This window comes from Octopus bimaculoides, chromosome 8, assembly GCF_046866305.1.
Source record: "Octopus bimaculoides isolate indiv1 chromosome 8, ASM4686630v1, whole genome shotgun sequence".
Classification (NCBI taxonomy): domain Eukaryota; kingdom Metazoa; phylum Mollusca; class Cephalopoda; order Octopoda; family Octopodidae; genus Octopus; species Octopus bimaculoides.
In genome coordinates this window covers 36,718,868-36,729,930 of record NC_142935.1, presented here as the reverse complement: position 1 = coordinate 36,729,930, position 11,063 = coordinate 36,718,868, and the positions used below count along the sequence as shown (strand labels likewise).

The 11,063-nt window shown below is 34.9% G+C and overlaps 1 protein-coding gene across 12 annotated transcripts in view; it reads right to left on the bottom strand.

Moving 5' to 3' along the window:
* Positions 1-2,722: 2,722 nt before the first annotated feature.
* The window catches only part of LOC106867420 (zinc finger CCCH domain-containing protein 10), a 639,081-nt gene continuing 630,740 nt past the window's right edge, over positions 2,723-11,063 (bottom strand). For all 12 annotated transcript variants that reach the window (XM_089356349.1, XM_089356340.1, XM_089356353.1 and 9 more), the window contains one exon: positions 2,723-2,864. The gene's annotated coding sequence lies outside the window, so the exon portion shown is untranslated. The remainder of the gene's footprint in view (positions 2,865-11,063) is intronic.

Sequence of the window (11,063 nt, the reverse complement as noted above, 5' to 3'; positions counted from 1 at the left end):
ATTAGTGCCGGAAAAATGCTTTACGGCATTCATTCTAACTTTTAACGATCTGGGTACAAATTCCACTGAGGTCAACTTTCTCTTTCATCCGTCCGGGGTCGATAAAATAAAGTACCAGTTGAGTACTCAGTTATGTGGTATCGACTGCTCTGTTTCTCGTAAAAATTACTGGATTTGTGCCGAAATCAGAAAACATATTATTAACAGCAAAGTGACCTCTGAAATAAATAATTAAGTCATTCCGGTTTGGTTCATTGCCGAGCTATTGCTCAGCCGATGTTTTCAGTATCCGTTCGCACACATAAAACAATTATCTGGACATAAAATTGCGATGTACGTGTCTTAGCTCTAAACATCAAAAAACTTTTGACAGAGCCAGACACAAAATGATTATCTCCAAGGTGAAGTCCGAACATATAGGCATGAAAATTATTAAAAGGTAACAAACATTCTTTAACGGAACTGCCCATGTGGTAATTGTAAGATAACTCAATCTTATGAGAACTAAAATTACAATAAAGAGGAATCCAGAGCCGATCGTTCAAAGTGCCGATTCGTACCGTTAATCTATTTCATCAGCAAATCTATAGAAACATAATCAACAGCAAAGTGATCTACCGAAGATATCAACACATTTTGACCATGCAGTGTGGTTCACCGCCGAACAATAGCTCAGGCAATAGTTTCAGTATCTTAAGGCGGCGTGCTGGCAGAAACGTTAGCACGCCGGGCGAAATGCTTAGCAGTATTTCGTCTGTCTTTACGTTCTGAATTCGAATTCAGCCGAGGTCGACTTTGCCTTTCATCCTTTCGGATTCGATAAATTAAGTACCAGTTACGCACTGGGATCGATGTAATCGAATTAATCCCTTTGTTTGTCCCCTCTATGTTTAACCCCTTGTGGTCAATAAAGAAATAAGAAACGTTAGCATGCCGGGCGAAATGCTTAGCTGTATTTCGTCTGTCTTTACGTTCTGAGTTCAAATTCCGCCGAGGTCGACTTTGCCTTTCATCCTTTCGGGGTCGATAAATTAAGTACCAGTTGCGTACTGGGGTCGATCTAATCGACTGCCCACCTCCCCAAAAATTTCGAGCCTTGTGCCTAGAGTATAAAAGAATATTTTCAGTATCTTTTCTGATAACATTACAATTATCTAGACAATGATTGCGAAGTGTGTTTTAGCTTTTGACAGAGTTGGACACAACATCTTTTTGGCTAAGGTGAATTCCAAGAGGATAAGGAAGAAACGTCTTAAAAGGTTATTCTCTGTTAAACTTCGATGCTTGCTTTATATAGCCATATCTTCATAACTGATGCAGTTATTTTGCCATTTAATAGAATCGTTAGAGCGTCGGACAAAATGCATGCTGTTATTCCGTTATGGTCAGTTACATTGTGAGTTCAAATTCTGTCGAGGTCAACTCTGACATTTGTCTTTCTAGAGTTGATGAAATGAACTAAACTACCAGTGAAGTAAAAGTCTTCGTCCTACTGCAACAGTGGTGTCTCCAATTGCATTGTCAGATGGAAAGGACCAAAACGACTTGCTATATGGCAAACCGCATCTTCGTTTCAAAAATGGTTGCAAGAGCGACATAATATCACTTAATGTGAATGCTGAAAAGTGGTAGTATATTGCTGATGGTCGCCCTTGCTGAAAACTGGAACTACGCAAAAGACAAAAAGCGACGCTGAAAATTGTTGACGACAAATTAGACGAAAAAAAAAAAACAAAAAACAGCAAGGGACTAGACTAGCAGACAGCATCTTTAAGTGTAATCACGAAAATGGGTTTCCACATTCACTGCAGATGTTCTGCCTACAAAACCAAAACGAGACTTTCTAAGCGCAGGTCTATGGTTTCGCAAGACGAATGAATGCCTCAGTATTTATATATATATATATATATATATATATATATATATATATATATATATATATATATATACATACATATATATATATATATATGTGCGCACGCACGCGCGTTTGTGCGTCAAGTTAATAATGTTGATCGGAAAGTCTCACCTTGATATTTTTTTTTCTCTCAATGTACAGCGTGCGTGTACATATGTCAGTGCTTATTACATAAGAAGTTGACAGTATATTCAGAGTTTTGCCAGTCTATACATCATACTGAATTCTATATAAGAAAATGCCTGAACTACGTAATATACATATATATATATATATATATATATATGTACGTAGTTAGGGTAAATACCAGCTGTTTTCTCTTGAAGCACATCATAGCACATTATTACAATCCAGCAGCATGTAGTCATTGTTGCTGGTGTACGTAAGTCAAAATAAATGCGAAAATTGAGAATTATGGAAATATTATTGGCAGAGTTATTGTGTAACAGAACAGGAAAGCAAAAGATTTTTGGTATTATTTATTCTCCATTACACGTGTTTTATTTGCTAATAGGAATTACAAAGATTTACATGTTAGATGGGCATGTAAAGAATTTCCGATTAGAAATTCTTCAGGTAGAAACATTATAATACAAATTTTACATTTGGATGAAGCGTTTTACATGTAAATTCGTTGCCTGTCTACCTAACATGTAAATCTTTGTAATTCCTACTAGCAAAAGAAACACGTGTAATGGGGAATAAATAATACCAAAAACTCTTTACGTTCCTGTTTTGCTGTATACATAACACAAATTCAAATAGCAATATTGTTTACGGAAATGATAAGGCTTTCAAAGTGTGTATGTGATACTGAATGATATTTATTCACATCATTAAAGGAGGAGAAGTTCATTTTAAGATAAGAACTGTTTTGAATTCAAAAATGCTATCTCGGAATTGCTAATCCTTGTTCTGGAGACTGAGTTCCAAGAAGCCACGAAACCTGCAAAGAAATAAATTAAGAATGAGGCAATGTTTCAGGTAAACAGAGATAGAAAAATATTAAATATTAAAAATTAGGAAAGGATATTGTGTGTATATATATATATATATATATATATATATATATATATATATATATATATATATATATATACTCACATAGACATACACACATATGTACACTTACGGATACAGTAATATATACATACATATATATATATACTCACATAGACATACATACATATGTACACTTACGGATACAGTTATATATATATATATATATATATATATATATATATATATATACACAGATGTACTAAAAAGCAAATTTTTTTTCTGATGATCAAGGACAGTAAAGTCCTTAGCAGCATCAAACATGCTATATTAATTCTCTCTGGATATTATTTTTAGGGGTTTGCTCACGACATATCGTGAATACACCAAATTCCATACATGAATTTTCTGAAAGTATGAACAGTCCAATATAGAAGAAATATATAATGGGATTTTATTATGTTGCGAACAAAGTGTCTGTTAATTCAGTACTTTGAAATGGAAAAAAGGTTTTAAAGAAAAATTATGATGAAACTGAGTCGCTTCTTTTACATCTTTTCATAAATTTCTCTCGTTTTATATACGTGTGTGTGTGTGTGTGTGTGCTATATGTATATGAAATATCCTTCAAATATTTCTTTTTTTTTTCAGGTAGTTTTCTTTGTCAAATTGAATGTGGTATATCGTATTGATACACTCAAAGAGTGGACATATACAATCGCCAACACACAAAGACAAATACTTGCCACGTACGAGTTGGTCACATATTAGCTATTAAGTGATATTTCAGATTTCTCACCCACAAACATGCATGAGTAACGTGACGATTAAATCGCTAGCGACAAAAGAAAATCCAATTCACATAAACAAAAAACTTTAAACATACTGCATCGCTCATAGTTTGCAGCGAACAAACTAAGAGTTAAAGAGGAAGCTTCGAAGGAGGCATACAACACGCAAGAAATAGTAGCCAATTCTACATCACATAACATCTTACTGTTGTAATGGAACGAAAGATGAAGGAAAATGTAGTCCAAGCAATACAAAAAGACGAGAAGGTCTGCGGCTTAGCAACGAAAATCTCTGTAATGGTTTCCGATCAACTGGCACTACAAAGCTCAGCGAATTAGCATGCAAGCGGTTGAGTATTCCTGAGACGTATAACCTTGATTAAATTCTCAAGAAGCATCATAGTGACACGGTATGAGAAGGCTGGACCTTTGAATTTAAGGTTTAGTCTATACGACGGGATTCTAAAGACCGAAGAGTTTCTCAAGATGTTATGCCAAGGAATCGAAACTAGAGATTTATGATTTAAAAGCGAGCATCTTAAGTATTTGGCGACACTGCGCCTCTTGTACAAGAATACTAACTCGTTATAAATGAGGCGTCACTTTGAAGGGTTTAGTCGAACAAATCGACCCCAGTACGTTTTTTCTAAGCATAGTTCTGATTGTATCGGTATCTTTTGCCTAACTTCTAAGTTACGTGGACGTAAACGAAACAACACCCGTTGCGATAGTGCAGAACAAAAACATACACACACACATGTATGTATATATATATATGACGGGCTTCTTTCAGTTTCCGTCTACCAAATTCACTCATAAAGTTTGGTCTACCCGAGGCTATAGCAGAAGACTCTTGCGCAAAGTGTCACGCAGTGGTACTGAACTCAGAACCATATATATGGGAAAATATACACACACATATACAGACAAAAATATACTCATATACACATGCGCGCTGTATTTTTGTTTCTTCCTTGCTTCAGGAATTATGGAAACATTATACAATACTCTACAACATGTATATATGTTTATAGGGTATAATATTTAATGTACATTGTTGGCTCTTCAATCTCTCTACTCGGAGTTTACAATATATATTAGGTGCTGAAGGCCGTTCTATTTTAAAGATTTTGAAAGCCTCCAAGTTGGCGCCACAATATATTAATTTCGTTGTTTATTTCAGACTGAGTGAATTAATGAGATTATTCATATTCACGTTATCTGTGTTAGTATGTCATATGAAAATCACCTAATGATTATTCTGGTTGTCATAACGAAAGGGAGATCACACTGATTTTGCCGAAATTTATACTGTAATTTCACACTTATCAGAGTTATAATTCAAATGTAATTGATATAAACATATGCTTAAACGATTCGCAATTGGATTTTGTGTAAGCAGGTAGCAATGTCACCTTCCTCGCCCCATTCAAAGCGTTGCCAGGGGTAGTTTATATTTCAAACTTTTAAGTAGTGAATAAATACTTGCTGCTTCCACCTCCGTAGCATAGTATTGCTTCCTTAGTTATACTCCATGTTATCGTATTTGTTTCTTATCCACTCTCTTTGAAGTACCATGTCTATTATAATAACAAAGGGGAGTTATTTTGCTCCTATATTTAAAAGTGTTTTCTGTTAACCTTCTGTATGCCCTTTTCGAATTATCTTTTAATCTTACACCAACTCTATTCACTAGCAGTTTCGATAACCATTTTCTATTAACAGACAGTTTGCATTGCATCATTTTAGTTGAAGATTTGTGAGCCTATATTGTCCAAACAAAAGGAGTTGGCTTTTATAGAAATTCTTTTAAATATATTGTGATATCTAAGTAAAGTGAAGTGTATATTTATCAGTGTGAGGAAGTTATTTGCTATGTTTGTAGATAAGTTTATAAACTAAAGATTAGAAATATTATCTACCTGTTTCTGAGTTTAATGTTTTTCTTTATTACAGCTTGTATATATTTCAGTTTCTCTTTGAAACCACTTCTTGCTAAGGTTATATTGTAGTATCGGTTAACTTTTTTTCTTTTTTTTTTTTTATATATTTCCTTATCTAATGAGATTTGCTATTCGTTAATGAATATCACTGATATGTTCTATAACTGTGGACAGAGGTTCAGAGTCGATACTGAGATATAATATTCTTCGTTTGGTTTTTAGAAGGGGTAGTATTTGCCTGTTTATATCTCGTAAGTAGAAAATTTACTATTTTTAGACTTGTGTTTATTTTAGTTTTCAGGTAAAATTCTTTGAAATAGTTAATGAATGTTTGTTTTATTTTTACTTTGTCCCTGATATTTCCATTCATATTATAGGTCAATTATAATAGAGCTAGCCCATCATCTCTATATAGTCCGAAGTGGAGTTTGTTTTCTAATGTTAGTGCCATATATATGAGCAACAGTAGAAGTACAGGTGTCAACTGTTACTGTCTCGGAATCTGCCCTTCGTAAATATTATGTACTGTGTATTTAATATAATGTACATGTCTGAATAACTCAAGAGCAGATATCTTTACTCAGCTGGGTCTAATTATTACATACACAGCATAACATTCGGCCGGTCCTTATGTACTAAGTATGATATTTACATAATATTCTTGCGTGTGTATATTATTTCGACCTAACGAGGTGCCTCAATTCAAGGGCATCTGACATATATATATATATATATATATATATATATATATATATACATACATCGCGCGAACATAATCCGACTAGATCGGAAGTCTCTGCTTCTGTTGTAGCTTAGCATTGATACATTTTCGTATTTCTTGACATGAAATAACTTTCTAATGTTAATTATCATAACAAAATTAGCGTCACCAATGTAAGACAGGTTTTCTTGGATTCTAAAGCTTTCAGGAAAAAACTTTCAGATACAAATGTTCAGAGATCGAAATAAATTAGATTTGGATACAATTTTTTTAAACTACTATTTTTCAGTGTTGTTCTATTTGTAATTTGTCTGAAGTTAGAGACTACTAGTGCTTACTATCTATACAAAATTTGTTTATGGTTAGGTTGATAAGTCTGCACTGGGATAAACGCAGTCTTTACGTACAGTCGTCTCTATTTCTATGTGTTGTTAAAGTTTCCGCTTCGTCACTTAATATGTATATTTCAGTCTAATTCATAAACAATTATCTGTTGCTTCATGAACCTCAGAAGAAAGCACTAAGTCTATGCTGTGTACAGTACTTTGGTTAAGTGTCTTCTTCTCTAGCCTCCAGTTGACTATATCGAGAGTGGGAATTTAATGGACGGCAACTGTGCAGAAACCTGCTATATACATGTGCGCGCGAGAGTTTATCAGTGTAAACTGGTGCTAGGTGCAGCCATATTTGAAGAAGTTGTACCACTCCATGATCTGAGCTTTACCTATGGTACAATCGCCGAAAGCCTGTTGAATTTTCTAGATGGACTGAGCTTAAGTATCACCAAACTTTCAGCAAAATTTGATGCAATATCTTAGCTCGGTGCGTTCGGTCATTTTTAGTGAAAACGAAAACCCGACGAGCGCGTCTTATACGTCTGCACTCTAGGAGTAAAAACCGGGAAATGACAAGGCCTACTGGCGCGTATCTTTTCGCATGCTCAGGAAAGGCGGCGTAACCTATTAGTTTTGACGGAAAAAATAAAATCAAGTACTTTTCGAACGCACCTCGTATATGCAATATATATATATATATATATATATATATATATATATATATATATATATATATATATATATATATATATATATATATATATTCCTTTACTTATTTCAATCATATGGTTCCGGCCATACTGGAGCACCACCTTGAAAGGTTTCTTTTTGTCGAACAAATCGACCCCAGGACTTATATTTTAAAAGCCTAGTACTTAATTTATCGGTCCTTTGCCGAACCGCTGAGTTACGAGGACATAAACACACCAACACCAGTTGTCAAGCCGTGATGGGGGGGGACAAACACACACACACAGATATATATATATATATATACGACGGGCTTCTTTCAGTTTCCGTCTACCAAATCCACTTAATAAGCCTTTCGTCGGCCCTGTCCATGATGCCGTGCAGTAGGATTGAACCCAGAACTATGTTGCTGGGAAGCAAAGTTCAGCTGTAGTGATTTGGAATAGAGCCTGTTCATTCCACCTTCTGGTATTAAAATTCTTTTGCATAATCTCTGCGGATATTCACGGATTTCCACATGTATATCCAGTAAAAGAGAAATCCTGCTGTATAACATTGAGTAGCCGATACCCGTTGAGGAGCTTTGGAAAACACGCTATGAGATAATATCAAATGTATTTATATATTATGTGTATGTGCATACATATATGCATGTAGAACGTTTACATGTGTGTGTGAGCGCGCGTGCGTACAAACACACACACACACATATATACTGGGTTGATAACTGTATGCATGTACGTAAGTCTAATTTTCACAGTGGAAGAAGAGGAGGCGGCTACAGTGGAGAGCAGGAGAAAAACAGAAGGCCAGGAAACAGGGGAACAAAAAGCGAATTTTATGATGTTCAAGTAATGACTCTTCCATTTCTCTTTCCTCAATTTATGGTTATTATTCTAGCTCTTGTTTAAGATGTCAGCATTACTACTACTTATTATTATTATTATTATTATTATTATCATTATTATTGCTGTTGTTTCATCATTGATTCTTGGCATGGAGTCGGGTAAGTTGGAGAGAGAGAGAGTGATCGTTCCACTCGTCCAACCAGAAATTGATTTGTAGCTAAGATGAATGGTTAAGAGATTTCTGTAATAATAAAAGAACGAACGAACGAACAGCAACAAGAAATATCGATGACTTTCGCTAGGGTTGGAGGTGTTAGCGGAGCTAATTATTATTATTGTTCTCGCCATTATTATTCTTATTTTTGTTCTTATTATATTAATTATGATAACAATGCTGATGCTGATAATAATGATAATAATTATGATAACGATAATAATGACGATGATAATTTATGTCTTAATCTCATTGCCAATATCGACTACAACGAGAGAGAGAGAGAGAGAGAGGAAGTGAGAGAAAAAGAAAGAGAGGGCAAGTGAAAGATATTGTGTGCGTATATATATATACACACACACATATGTACGTACACATACGTACACAATACATTCACACCCATACTTATATATATACACAAGCGCGCCTGCTGGATACAATAGTCTTCTGTGCATACCTGGCTGTTATTGGACGGACCGTAGTATTTGGCGAATCAGGAACTCCGTGTTACGAATAATTTCTTACTCTAGCACAATAACGCAGTATATTTTACAAGGCAGGGATCTTAAGACGACAGAATTGACGAATATTTTGATTGGTATTTAGTTTATTAGCTGACCCCTAAGAGGGCCAAAGTGCAAAGTGGACCCTGGAAGACATTTAGTATTCTTTTGGTAATCATAACTTCTTACAGACAGAAATCTATAGAAGTCGGAGAAAATGAGAGATTGTGTGAGAGCTTCTCTTATTTTTCACAAGAATACTTATAAATAACCGTTGTCGTTTATAAATCCACGTTAACCTTTATCCAACCAACCTACTGTTATGCCGACAAGAACATGGAATGAAGGGAGATAACTATCATGTTAGTGCCCTGCTAGCTATGTAGTTCTCCCGTAGAGAAAACATAGAAGATGCTGGAAACTGAAGCAGGCCTAAGGAGAATCAAAAGTTGTGTTGAAGCATTTAAACTCACAGAAAACTACAACACCTGTGGTTTCAAATATTCCAGCACTGACCTTTTCATCGAATAAGCATAGCGTGTTTCATTGTATATCTTTGTAATCCTAGAACAATGACAAGTTATGCTTTCACTTTATTCAACTGGTGGTCAGCTCTGGTTGTGGAGATCTATGGTGAAGTACATTTTAACCGTGGCTATCCCATCTTGAAATAAATTTTATTTCCCCTGATTAATGTTTGTATGAACAAATCCTACCTAAATCAATTTTGACTAATATTCTCCAGGAGTCGACAAAATGAACTACCGAAATAAATATATTTGACTATAATTATATCCTCATCCCTCCAATATATATATATATATATATATATATATATATATATATAATAGGCCTAAGAATCTATAAGTCAGAAAGATATATACTCGTATATTTGTCAAATAGAATAGGTTTATTAATCAAAGCAAATAGTATTACAGATCCATTTTAGCCGATCTTACTAACTTCCTTTAATTTCTTTTCTATCCAAAAGGGATTTTCAACCTTTTTTTCAACCCTATTACTCATGGCTTTATATGTACTTCAAGAACAAATTCCCCCAAAAGAATTATTCCACCTTCTCTCGAAAGATCATAAATTCATTATTCGTAAGATTATGGTTTCGGATTTTAGACCGAGCGATGAGTTGTTATTGAGCAATACACTCCATTTTATGTTGCTCAAGTGCACTCAGCTGGCAAAAATGGATAAACCTATAATAATAAAAGTCATCCTGTCTGGGGAGGTCCAAACGTATACTCCACAGAATCAGAGAAAGAGTCCCAATGAACCTATGACTCGGGAAGGACATTTGATCCTTTTTGATTATCATTATCTCGCCTTAGGTCAGATGATGCAACTAACATAAATCTTGTCTACGAAGCTTTAGGTGTGACAATCCGTCTTTTTTGTCTTCAAACAGTGTATCTGTTCCCATCTGTATCTCACTATCTTGAGGTACTATCGTTTCCGCTGTTAGTTCCATGTAGACATCAATCCCCCTTGATTTTAATAACTGATTAACTTTCCTTTAAATAATCCCACGTGCACATACAAAAGTCTCACCAGCCCTTTTCTACCCACAGATACCCCATACCAGCCACGTTCTCTAACTATGCACTCACGCAGTTCGTCACTTATACTCATATATATACCCTACGTTACCAAGCCTTAACCCATTACCTCCCATAATTCTATTAAATGGAATCTTTTTGTGAAATTTTGATTTCTTGCATAAAACAGCCTTAGAAACACGCTGGAATGATCAAAATAACATTTTAAATAGAAGTAAGCGAGATAGTGGGTGAAAAATTAGCAAACCTCATTTGAATATCAGAGAAATATACCTAGTAGATATAGCAAAATGGTTAGATATGTGTAAATATTGACAGATAATTACGAAATTTGTAATTTTTAAGTGATCTCATATGAGATCACTGGTAGGTAATGGGTTAAGCACATACCATTACTCATCCTCCACATGCAAACACACACCAACTTGCTCATACACCGAACTCTAGTTTTACTAAGATTTACACACATGCATAGACGAACTCTTCTCACACACTTCATTTCATCCCTTAGGCATGTCGCACGGACGTGA